Genomic DNA, 18,675 nt, shown 5'->3' on the forward strand with positions numbered 1-18,675 from the left:
TTTTGTCTTCTGATAACCACAATGTGTGTGATCTGTTATTGTAGCACTGGTGATTATTTATGCCTGTCATGTCCTGATTATGTCAAGGAAAAGGCCGACTTGTGAATGGATCATTTTGCGCCCTCAGATCTAATCTGGATTGAGGTGTTTTATTCGCTAGATAATTAAGTCATTTATAGGACCGTTTGTAATTTACGACCACAATAAACAGGCTGCCTCACATACGGTCGTGATTGGGAGTCCCATATCATCTGAAATGGAATCGGTCTATATCACCAAGGCTCATCAACTTTGTATATTGTATCCATTACCATTCCACAGATATTTCCCTGGTCAGCTATTACCATGACATCAGACATTTCCCTGGTCAACCGTTACCACGACAACAGCCATTTCCCTGGTCAACCATTACCATGACAACAGACATTTCCCTGGTCAACCATTACCATGACAACAGACATTTCCCTGGTCAACCATTACCATTCCACAGACATTTCCCTGGTCAACCATTACAATGCCACAGACATTTCCCTGGTCAACTATTCCACAGACATTTTCCTGGTCCACTTATTTCCTGATGAAGTCAGTCAAAACAGAGAAATTCTTGCCAGTATATTCCTCTATCTGTTCATAAATTACTTTTTCCAGCATCTTAGACCGCTCACTCAAAATTGATACAGGTCTGTTTTGCTGCCCTTCTTGTGGATAGGGGTCACTCTAGCATTGGCCATATACCACAAACCCCCAGAAGGGCATTATTGATATTAGAAACTGGTTACCAACTAAATTAGAACAGTAAAAATATTTGTTTTTGTCAATCTGCATTCAGGGCTCAAACCACCCAGTTTATAATTTATAATAGATCACCTGTCTGAAAAGTACTACATACTATGAGTTGCAGTAGCCTATTCAATTGGCCCAGCGTTGTCCAGGTTTGGCCGGTGTAGGCCTTCATTGTAAATAAGAATTTGTTTCTTTGGGATAGGTGGGACAGTAGCGTCCCACCTGGCCAACATCCGGTGAAATTGCAGAGCGCGAAATTCAAATTAAATTACTATAAATATTAAACTTTCATGAAATCACAAGTGCAACACATCAAAATAAAGCTTAACTTGTTGTTAATCCAGCCGCCGTGTCAGATTTCAAAAAGGCTTTACGGTGAAAGCAAACCATGCGATTATCTGAGGACAGCGCCCAGCACACAAATGCATAACAAATCATTTTCAACCAGGGAGTTGCGACACGAAAGTCAGAAATAGCGATATAATATATGCCTTACCTTTGAAGATCTTCTGTTGGCACTCCAAAAGGTCCCAGTTACATTACAAATGGTCCTTTTGTTCGATAAAGTCCTTCTTTATATCCATAAAAACTCAGTTTAGCTGGCGCGCTTCATCAATAATCCACTCGGTTTCCTTCCTTCAAAATGCATACAAAATTAATCCCAAACGTTACCAATAAACTTATCCAAACAAGTCAATCAACGTTTATAATCAATCCTTAGGTATCCTAATACGCAAATAAACAATACAATTTAAGACTGAGAATCATTATTGTCTTTACCGGTGAAAAATACCAAAGAACACTCTCAGTCACGCACTTGGAAACACTACAGCCAAAATGGGAGCCACCTAGTAAAACTGCAATTTCTGGCTCATTTAAAAAAAAAAACAGCCTGCAACTCTTTCTAACGAGTGTTGACATCTAGTGGAAGCCCTAGGAACTGCAATCGGGCACGATTTCGCCCTTTTATAAAAGTGCCAGCCATTGAAATCAGTGGTAGGAGGATTCCTTTTTAAGGGGAGGGGGATGGTTTGTCCTCGGGGTTTCGCCTGCCATTTCAGTTCTGTTTTACTCACAGACGTTATTTTAACAGTTTTAGAAACTTTAGAGTGTTTTCTATCCATATCTACCAATGCATATCCTAGCTTCTGGGCCTGAGTAGCAGGCAGTTTACTTTGCGCATGCTTTTCATCCGGAAGTCAAAATATCGCCCCCTATCCCTAGTAGCTACTACTGTGTCTTGTTGTTGTTGATGAAGTAGTAGGCGACTGTTTCTCCTTTATATCTGGGGTCGTATGTGATGAAACTATTCCTACAATGTCTGGAACGCTACAAAACGCTACAAAACACCAGAAATAGTTGGTGTCTTTCGGTTGGCTGTGTGAGCACGAATGTGATTTCAGCATTTCTACCGTGTTGCATGATGGGAAAAATAGTCAGACAGCGATATAATATAATAAAACAAAGTGCATCGCTTTTCCACCGCTTTGTCCGCAACTGTATTAGTAAACGTTATTAGACCCTGGTCGATATGATGTGGTATTGTCAGTAGTACAAGTGGTAACCGTTAGACAAACACCTTTGTCCTGGAATGAGTGCCCCTCTACCAACGTGTACAACTCATACTTACCTGGCAAGAGAGACACCGTGATCAAGAAGGCGGTTCACCCAGGACGAGGCTCAGCCATTGCACTCCGGCTGTGCTGACCCCTGCGAATTTCCCAAATGTGGAAATCTCGATTGCATAATTTCTGGTAGTGGGGGACTGCGTTCGCGCTCTCCCCTGATCTTGATGTTAAAAATAATGTATAAGCTGTTATTCTGAGTTATAACTCTTTGAGTTCTGTTGACAAAGAGATTTATCATCATTTACATTTTCTTCCTTATCAGATGAATGGTTATAGAATGTAGGATATATTTAAAAGCCAACTAAGGCCTCAGAGATACATTTTGTCTTCTGATAACCACAATGTGTGTGATCTGTTATTGTAGCACTGGTGATTATTTATGCCTGTCATGTCCTGATTATGTCAAGGAAAAGGCCTACTTGTGAATGGATCATTTTGCGCCCTCAGATCTAATCTGGATTGAGGTGTTTTATTTGCTAGATAATTAAGTCATTTATAGGACCGTTTGTAATTTAAGACCACAATAAACAGGCTGCCTCACATACGGTCGTGATTGGGAGTCCCATATCATCTGAAATGGAATCGGTCTATATCACCAAGGCTCATCAACTTTGTATATTGTATCCATTACCATTCCACAGATATTTCCCTGGTCAGCTATTACCATGACAACAGACATTTCCCTGGTCAACCGTTACCACGACAACAGCCATTCCCTGGTCAACCATTACCATGACAACAGACATTCCCTGGTCAACCATTACCATGACAACAGACATTTCCCTGGTCAACCATTACCATGACAACAGACAATTTCCCTGGTCAACCATTACCATTCCACAGACATTTCCCTGGTCAACCATTACCATGCCACAGACATTTCCCTGGTCAACTATTACCATGACAACAGACATTTCCCTGGTTAACTGTTACCATGACAACAGACATTTCCCTGCTCAATCATTCCCATTCCACAGACATTTCCCTGGTCATCCATTACCATGACAACAGACATTTCCCTGGTCAACCATTACAATGCCACAGACATTTCCCTGGTCAGCCGTTACCACTCCACAGACATTTCCCTGGTCAACCATTACATGACAACAGACATTTCCCTGGTCAACCATTACCATTCCACAGACATTTCCCTGGTCAACCATTACAATGCCACAGACATTTCCCTGGTCAACTATTCCACAGACATTTTCCTGGTCCACTTATTTCCTGATGAAGTCAGTCAAAACAGAGAAATTCTTGCCAGTATATTCCTCTATCTGTTCATAAATTACTTTTTCCAGCATCTTAGACCGCTCACTCAAAATTGATACAGGTCTGTTTTGCTGCCCTTCTTGTGGATAGGGGTCACGCTAGCATTGGCCATATACCACAAACCCCCAGAAGGGCATTATTGATATTAGAAACTGGTTACCAACTAAATTAGAACAGTAAAAATATTTGTTTTTGTCAATCTGCATTCAGGGCTCAAACCACCCAGTTTATAATTTATAATAGATCACCTGTCTGAAAAGTACTACATACTATGAGTTGCAGTAGCCTATTCAATTGGCCCAGCGTTGTCCAGGTTTGGCCGGTGTAGGCCTTCATTGTAAATAAGAATTTGTTTCTTTGGGATAGGTGGGACAGTAGCGTCCCACCTGGCCAACATCCGGTGAAATTGCAGAGCGCGAAATTCAAATTAAATTACTATAAATATTAAACTTTCATGAAATCACAAGTGCAACACATCAAAATAAAGCTTAACTTGTTGTTAATCCAGCCGCCGTGTCAGATTTCAAAAAGGCTTTACGGTGAAAGCAAACCATGCGATTATCTGAGGACAGCGCCCAGCACACAAATGCATAACAAATCATTTTCAACCAGGGAGTTGCGACACGAAAGTCAGAAATAGCGATATAATATATGCCTTACCTTTGAAGATCTTCTGTTGGCACTCCAAAAGGTCCCAGTTACATTACAAATGGTCCTTTTGTTCGATAAAGTCCTTCTTTATATCCATAAAAACTCAGTTTAGCTGGCGCGCTTCATCAATAATCCACTCGGTTTCCTTCCTTCAAAATGCATACAAAATTAATCCCAAACGTTACCAATAAACTTATCCAAACAAGTCAATCAACGTTTATAATCAATCCTTAGGTATCCTAATACGCAAATAAACAATACAATTTAAGACTGAGAATCATTATCGTCTTTACCGCTGAAAAATACCAAAGAACACTCTCAGTCACGCACTTGGAAACACTACAGCCAAAATGGGAGCCACCTAGTAAAACTGCAATTTCTGGCTCATTAAAAAAAAAAACAGCCTGCAACTCTTTCTAACGAGTGTTGACATCTAGTGGAAGCCCTAGGAACTGCAATCGGGCACGATTTCGCCCTTTTATAAAAGTGCCAGCCATTGAAATCAGTGGTAGGAGGATTCCTTTTTAAGGGGAGGGGGATGGTTTGTCCTCGGGGTTTCGCCTGCCATTTCAGTTCTGTTTTACTCACAGACGTTATTTTAACAGTTTTAGAAACTTTAGAGTGTTTTCTATCCATATCTACCAATGCATATCCTAGCTTCAGGGCCTGAGTAGCAGGCAGTTTACTTTGCGCATGCTTTTCATCCAGAAGTCAAAATATCGCCCCCTATCCCTAGTAGCTACTACTGTGTCTTGTTGTTGTTGATGAAGTAGTAGGCGACTGTTTCTCCTTTATATCTGGGGTCGTATGTGATGAAACTATTCCTACAATGTCTGGAACGCTACAAAACGCTACAAAACACCAGAAATAGTTGGTGTCTTTCGGTTGGCTGTGTGAGCACGAATGTGATTTCAGCATTTCTACCGTGTTGCATGATGGGAAAAATAGTCAGACAGCGATATAATATAATAAAACAAAGTGCATCGCTTTTCCACCGCTTTGTCCGCAACTGTATTAGTAAACGTTATTAGACCCTGGTCGATATGATGTGGTATTGTCAGTAGTACAAGTGGTAACCGTTAGACAAACACCTTTGTCCTGGAATGAGTGCCCCTCTACCAACGTGTACAACTCATACTTACCTGGCAAGGGAGACACCGTGATCAAGAAGGCGGTTCACCCAGGGCGAGGCTCAGCCATTGCACTCCGGCTGTGCTGACCCCTGCGAATTTCCCAAATGTGGAAATCTCGATTGCATAATTTCTGGTAGTGGGGGACTGCGTTCGCGCTCTCCCCTGAACTTGATGTTAAAAATAATGTATAAGCTGGTATTCTGAGTTATAACTCTTTGAGTTCTGTTGACAAAGAGATTTATCATCATTTACATTTTCTTCCTTATCAGATGAATGGTTATAGAATGTAGGATATATTTAAAAGCCAACTAAGGCCTCAGAGATACATTTTGTCTTCTGATAACCACAATGTGTGTGATCTGTTATTGTAGCACTGGTGATTATTTATGCCTGTCATGTCCTGATTATGTCAAGGAAAAGGCCTACTTGTGAATGGTTAATTTTGCGCCCTCAGATCTAATCTGGATTGAGGTGTTTTATTTGCTAGATAATTAAGTCATTTATAGGACCGTTTGTAATTTAAGACCACAATAAACAGGCTGCCTCACATACGGTCGTGATTGGGAGTCCCATATCATCTGAAATGGAATCGGTCTATATCACCAAGGCTCATCAACTTTGTATATTGTATCCATTACCATTCCACAGATATTTCCCTGGTCAGCTATTACCATGACAACAGACATTTCCCTGGTCAACCGTTACCACGACAACAGCCATTTCCCTGGTCAACCATTACCATGACAACAGACATTTCCCTGGTCAACCATTACCATGACAACAGACATTTCCCTGGTCAACCATTACCATGACAACAGACAATTTCCCTGGTCAACCATTACCATTCCACAGACATTTCCCTGGTCAACCATTACCATGCCACAGACATTTCCCTGGTCAACTATTACCATGACAACAGACATTTCCCTGGTTAACTGTTACCATGACAACAGACATTTCCCTGCTCAATCATTCCCATTCCACAGACATTTCCCTGGTCATCCATTACCATGACAACAGACATTTCCCTGGTCAACCATTACAATGCCACAGACATTTCCCTGGTCAGCCGTTACCACTCCACAGACATTTCCCTGTTCAACCATTACATGACAACAGACATTTCCCTGGTCAACCATTACCATTCCACAGACATTTCCCTGGTCAACCATTACAATGCCACAGACATTTCCCTGGTCAACTATTCCACAGACATTTTCCTGGTCCACTTATTTCCTGATGAAGTCAGTCAAAACAGAGAAATTCTTGCCAGTATATTCCTCTATCTGTTCATAAATTACTTTTTCCAGCATCTTAGACCGCTCACTCAAAATTGATACAGGTCTGTTTTGCTGCCCTTCTTGTGGATAGGGGTCACTCTAGCATTGGCCATATACCACAAACCCCCAGAAGGGCATTATTGATATTAGAAACTGGTTACCAACTAAATTAGAACAGTAAAAATATTTGTTTTTGTCAATCTGCATTCAGGGCTCAAACCACCCAGTTTATAATTTATAATAGATCACCTGTCTGAAAAGTACTACATACTATGAGTTGCAGTAGCCTATTCAATTGGCCCAGCGTTGTCCAGGTTTGGCCGGTGTAGGCCTTCATTGTAAATAAGAATTTGTTTCTTTGGGATAGGTGGGACAGTAGCGTCCCACCTGGCCAACATCCGGTGAAATTGCAGAGCGCGAAATTCAAATTAAATTACTATAAATATTAAACTTTCATGAAATCACAAGTGCAACACATCAAAATAAAGCTTAACTTGTTGTTAATCCAGCCGCCGTGTCAGATTTCAAAAAGGCTTTACGGTGAAAGCAAACCATGCGATTATCTGAGGACAGCGCCCAGCACACAAATGCATAACAAATCATTTTCAACCAGGGAGTTGCGACACGAAAGTCAGAAATAGCGATATAATATATGCCTTACCTTTGAAGATCTTCTGTTGGCACTCCAAAAGGTCCCAGTTACATTACAAATGGTCCTTTTGTTCGATAAAGTCCTTCTTTATATCCATAAAAACTCAGTTTAGCTGGCGCGCTTCATCAATAATCCACTCGGTTTCCTTCCTTCAAAATGCATACAAAATTAATCCCAAACGTTACCAATAAACTTATCCAAACAAGTCAATCAACGTTTATAATCAATCCTTAGGTATCCTAATACGCAAATAAACAATACAATTTAAGACTGAGAATCATTATTGTCTTTACCGGTGAAAAATACCAAAGAACACTCTCAGTCACGCACTTGGAAACACTACAGCCAAAATGGGAGCCACCTAGTAAAACTGCAATTTCTGGCTCATTAAAAAAAAAAACAGCCTGCAACTCTTTCTAACGAGTGTTGACATCTAGTGGAAGCCCTAGGAACTGCAATCGGGCACGATTTCGCCCTTTTATAAAAGTGCCAGCCATTGAAATCAGTGGTAGGAGGATTCCTTTTTAAGGGGAGGGGGATGGTTTGTCCTCGGGGTTTCGCCTGCCATTTCAGTTCTGTTTTACTCACAGACGTTATTTTAACAGTTTTAGAAACTTTAGAGTGTTTTCTATCCATATCTACCAATGCATATCCTAGCTTCTGGGCCTGAGTAGCAGGCAGTTTACTTTGCGCATGCTTTTCATCCGGAAGTCAAAATATCGCCCCCTATCCCTAGTAGCTACTACTGTGTCTTGTTGTTGTTGATGAAGTAGTAGGCGACTGTTTCTCCTTTATATCTGGGGTCGTATGTGATGAAACTATTCCTACAATGTCTGGAACGCTACAAAACGCTACAAAACACCAGAAATAGTTGGTGTCTTTCGGTTGGCTGTGTGAGCACGAATGTGATTTCAGCATTTCTACCGTGTTGCATGATGGGAAAAATAGTCAGACAGCGATATAATATAATAAAACAAAGTGCATCGCTTTTCCACCGCTTTGTCCGCAACTGTATTAGTAAACGTTATTAGACCCTGGTCGATATGATGTGGTATTGTCAGTAGTACAAGTGGTAACCGTTAGACAAACACCTTTGTCCTGGAATGAGTGCCCCTCTACCAACGTGTACAACTCATACTTACCTGGCAAGGGAGACACCGTGATCAAGAAGGCGGTTCACCCAGGACGAGGCTCAGCCATTGCACTCCGGCTGTGCTGACCCCTGCGAATTTCCCAAATGTGGAAATCTCGATTGCATAATTTCTGGTAGTGGGGGACTGCGTTCGCGCTCTCCCCTGAACTTGATGTTAAAAATAATGTATAAGCTGGTATTCTGAGTTATAACTCTTTGAGTTCTGTTGACAAAGAGATTTATCATCATTTACATTTTCTTCCTTATCAGATGAATGGTTATAGAATGTAGGATATATTTAAAAGCCAACTAAGGCCTCAGAGATACATTTTGTCTTCTGATAACCACAATGTGTGTGATCTGTTATTGTAGCACTGGTGATTATTTATGCCTGTCATGTCCTGATTATGTCAAGGAAAAGGCCTACTTGTGAATGGTTAATTTTGCGCCCTCAGATCTAATCTGGATTGAGGTGTTTTATTTGCTAGATAATTAAGTCATTTATAGGACCGTTTGTAATTTAAGACCACAATAAACAGGCTGCCTCACATACGGTCGTGATTGGGAGTCCCATATCATCTGAAATGGAATCGGTCTATATCACCAAGGCTCATCAACTTTGTATATTGTATCCATTACCATTCCACAGATATTTCCCTGGTCAGCTATTACCATGACAACAGACATTTCCCTGGTCAACCGTTACCACGACAACAGCCATTTCCCTGGTCAACCATTACCATGACAACAGACATTTCCCTGGTCAACCATTACCATGACAACAGACATTTCCCTGGTCAACCATTACCATGACAACAGACAATTTCCCTGGTCAACCATTACCATTCCACAGACATTTCCCTGGTCAACCATTACCATGCCACAGACATTTCCCTGGTCAACTATTACCATGACAACAGACATTTCCCTGGTTAACTGTTACCATGACAACAGACATTTCCCTGCTCAATCATTCCCATTCCACAGACATTTCCCTGGTCATCCATTACCATGACAACAGACATTTCCCTGGTCAACCATTACAATGCCACAGACATTTCCCTGGTCAGCCGTTACCACTCCACAGACATTTCCCTGTTCAACCATTACATGACAACAGACATTTCCCTGGTCAACCATTACCATTCCACAGACATTTCCCTGGTCAACCATTACAATGCCACAGACATTTCCCTGGTCAACTATTCCACAGACATTTTCCTGGTCCACTTATTTCCTGATGAAGTCAGTCAAAACAGAGAAATTCTTGCCAGTATATTCCTCTATCTGTTCATAAATTACTTTTTCCAGCATCTTAGACCGCTCACTCAAAATTGATACAGGTCTGTTTTGCTGCCCTTCTTGTGGATAGGGGTCACTCTAGCATTGGCCATATACCACAAACCCCCAGAAGGGCATTATTGATATTAGAAACTGGTTACCAACTAAATTAGAACAGTAAAAATATTTGTTTTTGTCAATCTGCATTCAGGGCTCAAACCACCCAGTTTATAATTTATAATAGATCACCTGTCTGAAAAGTACTACATACTATGAGTTGCAGTAGCCTATTCAATTGGCCCAGCGTTGTCCAGGTTTGGCCGGTGTAGGCCTTCATTGTAAATAAGAATTTGTTTCTTTGGGATAGGTGGGACAGTAGCGTCCCACCTGGCCAACATCCGGTGAAATTGCAGAGCGCGAAATTCAAATTAAATTACTATAAATATTAAACTTTCATGAAATCACAAGTGCAACACATCAAAATAAAGCTTAACTTGTTGTTAATCCAGCCGCCGTGTCAGATTTCAAAAAGGCTTTACGGTGAAAGCAAACCATGCGATTATCTGAGGACAGCGCCCAGCACACAAATGCATAACAAATCATTTTCAACCAGGGAGTTGCGACACGAAAGTCAGAAATAGCGATATAATATATGCCTTACCTTTGAAGATCTTCTGTTGGCACTCCAAAAGGTCCCAGTTACATTACAAATGGTCCTTTTGTTCGATAAAGTCCTTCTTTATATCCATAAAAACTCAGTTTAGCTGGCGCGCTTCATCAATAATCCACTCGGTTTCCTTCCTTCAAAATGCATACAAAATTAATCCCAAACGTTACCAATAAACTTATCCAAACAAGTCAATCAACGTTTATAATCAATCCTTAGGTATCCTAATACGCAAATAAACAATACAATTTAAGACTGAGAATCATTATTGTCTTTACCGGTGAAAAATACCAAAGAACACTCTCAGTCACGCACTTGGAAACACTACAGCCAAAATGGGAGCCACCTAGTAAAACTGCAATTTCTGGCTCATTTAAAAAAAAAAACAGCCTGCAACTCTTTCTAACGAGTGTTGACATCTAGTGGAAGCCCTAGGAACTGCAATCGGGCACGATTTCGCCCTTTTATAAAAGTGCCAGCCATTGAAATCAGTGGTAGGAGGATTTCTTTTTGGGGGGAGGGGGATGGTTTGTCCTCGGGGTTTCGCCTGCCATTTCAGTTCTGTTTTACTCACAGACGTTATTTTAACAGTTTTAGAAACTTTAGAGTGTTTTCTATCCATATCTACCAATGCATATCCTAGCTTCTGGGCCTGAGTAGCAGGCAGTTTACTTTGCGCATGCTTTTCATCCGGAAGTCAAAATATCGCCCCCTATCCCTAGTAGCTACTACTGTGTCTTGTTGTTGTTGATGAAGTAGTAGGCGACTGTTTCTCCTTTATATCTGGGGTCGTATGTGATGAAACTATTCCTACAATGTCTGGAACGCTACAAAACGCTACAAAACACCAGAAATAGTTGGTGTCTTTCGGTTGGCTGTGTGAGCACGAATGTGATTTCAGCATTTCTACCGTGTTGCATGATGGGAAAAATAGTCAGACAGCGATATAATATAATAAAACAAAGTGCATCGCTTTTCCACCGCTTTGTCCGCAACTGTATTAGTAAACGTTATTAGACCCTGGTCGATATGATGTGGTATTGTCAGTAGTACAAGTGGTAACCGTTAGACAAACACCTTTGTCCTGGAATGAGTGCCCCTCTACCAACGTGTACAACTCATACTTACCTGGCAAGGGAGACACCGTGATCAAGAAGGCGGTTCACCCAGGGCGAGGCTCAGCCATTGCACTCCGGCTGTGCTGACCCCTGCGAATTTCCCAAATGTGGAAATCTCGATTGCATAATTTCTGGTAGTGGGGGACTGCGTTCGCGCTCTCCCCTGATCTTGATGTTAAAAATAATGTATAAGCTGGTATTCTGAGTTATAACTCTTTGAGTTCTGTTGACAAAGAGATTTATCATCATTTACATTTTCTTCCTTATCAGATGAATGGTTATAGAATGTAGGATATATTTAAAAGCCAACTAAGGCCTCAGAGATACATTTTGTCTTCTGATAACCACAATGTGTGTGATCTGTTATTGTAGCACTGGTGATTATTTATGCCTGTCATGTCCTGATTATGTCAAGGAAAAGGCCTACTTGTGAATGGATCATTTTGCGCCCTCAGATCTAATCTGGATTGAGGTGTTTTATTCGCTAGATAATTAAGTCATTTATAGGACCGTTTGTAATTTAAGACCACAATAAACAGGCTGCCTCACATACGGTCGTGATTGGGAGTCCCATATCATCTGAAATGGAATCGGTCTATATCACCAAGGCTCATCAACTTTGTATATTGTATCCATTACCATTCCACAGATATTTCCCTGGTCAGCTATTACCATGACAACAGACATTTCCCTGGTCAACCGTTACCACGACAACAGCCATTTCCCTGGTCAACCATTACCATGACAACAGACATTTCCCTGGTCAACCATTACCATGACAACAGACATTTCCCTGGTCAACCATTACCATTCCACAGACATTTCCCTGGTCAACCATTACCATGCCACAGACATTTCCCTGGTCAACTATTACCATGACAACAGACATTTCCCTGGTTAACTGTTACCATGACAACAGACATTTCCCTGCTCAATCATTCCCATTCCACATACATTTCCCTGGTCAACCGTTACCATGACAACAGACATTTCCCTGGTCAACCATTACCATGACAACAGACATTTCCCTGGTCAACCATTACCATTCCACAGACATTTCCCTGGTCAACCATTACAATGCCACAGACATTTCCCTGGTCAACTATTCCACAGACATTTTCCTGGTCCACTTATTTCCTGATGAAGTCAGTCAAAACAGAGAAATTCTTGCCAGTATATTCCTCTATCTGTTCATAAATTACTTTTTCCAGCATCTTAGACCGCTCACTCAAAATTGATACAGGTCTGTTTTGCTGCCCTTCTTCTGGATAGGGGTCACTCTAGCATTGGCCATATACCACAAACCCCCAGAAGGGCATTATTGATATTAGAAACTGGTTACCAACTAAATTAGAACAGTAAAAATATTCGTTTTTGTCAATCTGCATTCAGGGCTCAAACCACCCAGTTTATAATTTATAATAGATCACCTGTCTGAAAAGTATGAGTTGCAGTAGCCTATTCAATTGGCCCAGCGTTGTCCAGGTTTGGCCGGTGTAGGCCTTCATTGTAAATAAGAATTTGTTTCTTTGGGATAGGTGGGACAGTAGCGTCCCACCTGGCCAACATCCGATGAAATTGCAGAGCGCGAAATTCAAATTAAATTACTATAAATATTAAACTTTCATGAAATCACAAGTGCAACACATCAAAGTAAAGCTTAACTTGTTGTTAATCCAGCCGCCGTGTCAGATTTCAAAAAGGCTTTACGGTGAAAGCAAACCATGCGATTATCTGAGGACAGCGCCCAGCACACAAATGCATAACAAATCATTTTCAACCAGGGAGTTGCGACACGAAAGTCAGAAATAGCGATATAATATATGCCTTACCTTTGAAGATCTTCTGTTGGCACTCCAAAAGGTCCCAGTTACATTACAAATGGTCCTTTTGTTCGATAAAGTCCTTCTTTATATCCATAAAAACTCAGTTTAGCTGGCGCGCTTCATCAATAATCCACTCGGTTTCCTTCCTTCAAAATGCATACAAAATGAATCCCAAACATTACCAATAAACTTATCCAAACAAGTCAATCAACGTTTATAATCAATCCTTAGGTATCCTAATACGCAAATAAACAATACAATTTAAGACTGAGAATCATTATTGTCTTTACCGTTGAAAAATACCAAAGAACACTCTCAGTCACGCACTTGGAAACACTACAGCCAAAATGGGAGCCACCTAGTAAAACTGCAATTTCTGGCTCATTTTAAAAAAAAAACAGCCTGCAACTCTTTCTAACGAGTGTTGATATCTAGTGGAAGCCCTAGGAACTGCAATCGGGCACGATTTCGCCCTTTTATAAAAGTGCCAGCCATTGAAATCAGTGGTAGGAGGATTTCTTTTGGGGGGGGAGGGGGATGGTTTGTCCTCGGGGTTTCGCCTGCCATTTCAGTTCTGTTTTACTCACAGACGTTATTTTAACAGTTTTAGAAACTTTAGAGTGTTTTCTATCCATATCTACCAATGCATATCCTAGCTTCAGGGCCTGAGTAGCAGGCAGTTTACTTTGCGCATGCTTTTCATCCGGAAGTCAAAATATCGCCCCCTATCCCTAGTAGCTACTACTGTGTCGTTGTTGTTGATGAAGTAGTAGGCGACTGTTTCTCCTTTATATCTGGGGTCGTATGTGATGAAACTATTCCTACAATGTCTGGAACGCTACAAAACACCAGAAATAGTTGGTGTCTTTCGGTTGGCTGTGTGAGCACGAATGTGATTTCAGCATTTCTACCGTGTTGCATGATGGGAAAAATAGTCAGACAGCGATATAATATAATAAAACAAAGTGCATCGCTTTTCCACCGCTTTGTCCGCAACTGTATTAGTAAACGTTATTAGACCCTGGTCGATATGATGTGGTATTGTCAGTAGTACAAGTGGTAACCGTTAGACAAACACCTTTGTCCTGGAATGAGTGCCCCTCTACCAACGTGTACAACTCATACTTACCTGGCAAGGGAGACACCGTGATCAAGAAGGCGGTTCACCCAGGGCGAGGCTCAGCCATTGCACTCCGGCTGTGCTGACCCCTGCGAATTTCCCAAATGTGGAAATCTCGATTGCATAATTTCTGGTAGTGGGGACTGCGTTCGCGCTCTCCCCTGATCTTGATGTTAAAAATAATGTATAAGCTGGTATTCTGAGTTATAACTCTTTGAGTTCTGTTGACAAAGAGATTCATCATCATTTACATTTTCTTCCTTATCAGATGAATGGTTATAGAATGTAGGATATATTTAAAAGCCAACTAAGGCCTCAGAGATACATTTTGTCTTCTGATAACCACAATGTGTGTGATCTGTTATTGTAGCACTGGTGATTATTTATGCCTGTCATGTCCTGATTATGTCAAGGAAAAGGCCTACTTGTGAATGGATCATTTTGCGCCCTCAGATCTAATCTGGATTGAGGTGTTTTATTCGCTAGATAATTAAGTCATTTATAGGACCGTTTGTAATTTAAGACCACAATAAACAGGCTGCCTCACATACGGTCGTGATTGGGAGTCCCATATCATCTGAAATGGAATCGGTCTATATCACCAAGGCTCATCAACTTTGTATATTGTATCCATTACCATTCCACAGATATTTCCCTGGTCAGCTATTACCATGACAACAGACATTTCCCTGGTCAACCATTACCATGACAACAGACATTTCCCTGGTCAACCATTACCATGACAACAGACATTTCCCTGGTCAACCATTACCATTCCACAGACATTTCCCTGGTCAACCATTACAATGCCACAGGCATTTCCCTGCTCAACTATTCCACAGACATTTTCCTGGTCCACTTATTTCCTGATGAAGTCAGTCAAAACAGAGAAATTCTTGCCAGTATATTCCTCTATCTGTTCATAAATTACTTTTTCCAGCATCTTAGACCGCTCACTCAAAATTGATACAGGTCTGTTTTGCTGCCCTTCTTGTGGATAGGGGTCACTCTAGCACTGGCCATATACCACAAACCCCCAGAAGGGCATTATTGATATTAGAAACTGGTTACCAACTAAATTAGAACAGTAAAAATATTTGTTTTTGTCAATCTGCATTCAGGGCTCAAACCACCCAGTTTATAATTTATAATAGATCACCTGTCTGAAAAGTACTACATACTATGAGTTGCAGTAGCCTATTCAATTGGCCCAGCGTTGTCCAGGTTTGGCCGGTGTAGGCCTTCATTGTAAATAAGAATTTGTTTCTTTGGGATAGGTGGGACAGTAGCGTCCCACCTGGCCAACATCCGGTGAAATTGCAGAGCGCGAAATTCAAATTAAATTACTATAAATATTAAACTTTCATGAAATCATGAGTGCAACACATCAAAATAAAGCTTAACTTGTTGTTAATCCAGCCGCCGTGTCAGATTTCAAAAAGGCTTTACGGTGAAAGCAAACCATGCGATTATCTGAGGACAGCGCCCAGCACACAAATGCATAACAAATCATTTTCAACCAGGGAGTTGCGACACGAAAGTCAGAAATAGCGATATAATATATGCCTTACCTTTGAAGATCTTCTGTTGGCACTCCAAAAGGTCCCAGTTACATTACAAATGGTCCTTTTGTTCGATAAAGTCCTTCTTTATATCCATAAAAACTCAGTTTAGCTGGCGCGCTTCATCAATAATCCACTCGGTTTCCTTCCTTCAAAATGCATACAAAATTAATCCCAAACGTTACCAATAAACTTATCCAAACAAGTCAATCAACGTTTATAATCAATCCTTAGGTATCCTAATACGCAAATAAACAATACAATTTAAGACTGAGAATCATTATTGTCTTTACCGGTGAAAAATACCAAAGAACACTCTCAGTCACGCACTTGGAAACACTACAGCCAAAATGGGAGCCACCTAGTAAAAGTGCAATTTCTGGCTCATTTTTAAAAAAAACAGCCTGCAACTCTTTCTAACGAGTGTTGACATCTAGTGGAGGCCCTAGGAACTGCAATCGGGCATGATTTCGCCCTTTTATAAAAGTGCCAGCCATTGAAATCAGTGTTAGGAGGATTTCTTTTGGGGGGGAGGGGGATGGTTTGTCCTCGGGGTTTCGCCTGCAATTTCAGTTCTGTTTTACTCACAGACGTTATTTTAACAGTTTTAGAAACTTTAGAGTGTTTTCTATCCATATCTACCAATGCATATCCTAGCTTCTGGGCCTGAGTAGCAGGCAGTTTACTTTGCGCATGCTTTTCATCCGGAAGTCAAAATATCGCCCCCTATCCCTAGTAGCTACTACTGTGTCTTGTTGTTGTTGATGAAGTAGTAGGCGACTGTTTCTCCTTTATATCTGGGGTCGTATGTGATGAAACTATTCCTACAATGTCTGGAACGCTACAAAACGCTACAAAACACCAGAAATAGTTGGTGTCTTTCGGTTGGCTGTGTGAGCACGAATGTGATTTCAGCATTTCTACCGTGTTGCATGATGGGAAAAATAGTCAGACAGCGATATAATATAATAAAACAAAGTGCATCGCTTTTCCACCGCTTTGTCCGCAACTGTATTAGTAAACGTTATTAGACCCTGGTCGATATGATGTGGTATTGTCAGTAGTACAAGTGGTAACCGGTAGACAAACACCTTTGTCCTGTAATGAGTGCCCCTCTACCAACATGTACAACTCATACTTACCTGGCAAGGGAGACACCGTGATCAAGAAGGCGGTTCACCCAGGGCGAGGCTCAGCCATTGCACTCCGGCTGTGCTGACCCCTGCGAATTTCCCAAATGTGGAAATCTCGATTGCATAATTTCTGGTAGTGGTGGACTGCATTCGCGCTCTCCCCTGATCTTGATGTTAAAAATAATGTATAAGCTGGTGTTCTGAGTTATAACTCTTTGAGTTCTGTTGACAAAGAGATTTATCATCATTTACATTTTCTTCCTTATCAGATGAATGGTTATAGAATGTAGGATATATTTAAAAGCCAACTAAGGCCTCAGAGATACATTTTGTCTTCTGATAACCACAATGTGTGTGATCTGTTATTGTAGCACTGGTGATTATTTATGCCTGTCATGTCCTGATTATGTCAAGGAAAAGGCCGACTTGTGAATGGATCATTTTGCGCCCTCAGATCTAATCTGGATTGAGGTGTTTTATTCGCTAGATAATTAAGTCATTTATAGGACCGTTTGTAATTTACGACCACAATAAACAGGCTGCCTCACATACGGTCGTGATTGGGAGTCCCATATCATCTGAAATGGAATCGGTCTATATCACCAAGGCTCATCAACTTTGTATATTGTATCCATTACCATTCCACAGATATTTCCCTGGTCAGCTATTACCATGACATCAGACATTTCCCTGGTCAACCGTTACCACGACAACAGCCATTTCCCTGGTCAACCATTACCATGACAACAGACATTTCCCTGGTCAACCATTACCATGACAACAGACATTTCCCTGGTCAACCATTACCATTCCACAGACATTTCCCTGGTCAACCATTACAATGCCACAGACATTTCCCTGGTCAAATATTCCACAGACATTTTCCTGGTCCACTTATTTCCTGATGAAATCAGTCAAAACAGAAATTCTTGCCAGTATATTCCTCTATCTGTTCATAAATTACTTTTTCCAGCATCTTAGACCGCTCACTCAAAATTGATACAGGTCTGTTTTGCTGCCCTTCTTGTGGATAGGGGTCACTCTAGCACTGGCCATATACCACAAACCCCCAGAAGGGCATTATTGATATTAGAAACTGGTTACCAACTAAATTAGAACAGTAAAAATATTTGTTTTTGTCAATCTGCATTCAGGGCTCAAACCACCCAGTTTATAATTTATAATAGATCACCTGTCTGAAAAGTACTACATACTATGAGTTGCAGTAGCCTATTCAATTGGCCCAGCGTTGTCCAGGTTTGGCCGGTGTAGGCCTTCATTGTAAATAAGAATTTGTTTCTTTGGGATAGGTGGGACAGTAGCGTCCCACCTGGCCAACATCCGGTGAAATTGCAGAGCGCGAAATTCAAATTAAATTACTATAAATATTAAACTTTCATGAAATCATAAGTGCAACACATCAAAATAAAGCTTAAC

The 18,675-nt window shown here is 41.0% G+C and overlaps 6 non-coding genes across 6 annotated transcripts; all 6 read left to right on the forward strand.

Moving 5' to 3' along the window:
- Positions 1-2,405: 2,405 nt before the first annotated feature.
- LOC145853702 (U1 spliceosomal RNA) lies at positions 2,406-2,569 on the forward strand. Its single transcript, XR_014374601.1, has one exon. It is a non-coding gene; the product is annotated as a U1 spliceosomal RNA (small nuclear RNA).
- A 2,899-nt stretch (positions 2,570-5,468) lies between these two features.
- On the forward strand, positions 5,469-5,632 carry LOC145853685 (U1 spliceosomal RNA). The gene has a single exon (XR_014374584.1). It is a non-coding gene; the product is annotated as a U1 spliceosomal RNA (small nuclear RNA).
- A 2,901-nt stretch (positions 5,633-8,533) lies between these two features.
- Positions 8,534-8,697, forward strand: LOC145853690 (U1 spliceosomal RNA). Its single transcript, XR_014374589.1, has one exon. It is a non-coding gene; the product is annotated as a U1 spliceosomal RNA (small nuclear RNA).
- Positions 8,698-11,599: 2,902 nt separating this feature from the next.
- LOC145853686 (U1 spliceosomal RNA) lies at positions 11,600-11,763 on the forward strand. Its single transcript, XR_014374585.1, has one exon. It is a non-coding gene; the product is annotated as a U1 spliceosomal RNA (small nuclear RNA).
- Positions 11,764-14,544: 2,781 nt separating this feature from the next.
- On the forward strand, positions 14,545-14,707 carry LOC123742612 (U1 spliceosomal RNA). The gene has a single exon (XR_006769765.2). It is a non-coding gene; the product is annotated as a U1 spliceosomal RNA (small nuclear RNA).
- Positions 14,708-17,239: 2,532 nt separating this feature from the next.
- LOC123742613 (U1 spliceosomal RNA) lies at positions 17,240-17,403 on the forward strand. Its single transcript, XR_006769766.2, has one exon. It is a non-coding gene; the product is annotated as a U1 spliceosomal RNA (small nuclear RNA).
- Positions 17,404-18,675: the final 1,272 nt, after the last annotated feature.

Source organism: Salmo salar, chromosome 08 (assembly GCF_965601325.2).
Source record: "Salmo salar chromosome 08, fSalSal1, whole genome shotgun sequence".
Classification (NCBI taxonomy): Eukaryota; Metazoa; Chordata; class Actinopteri; order Salmoniformes; family Salmonidae; genus Salmo; species Salmo salar.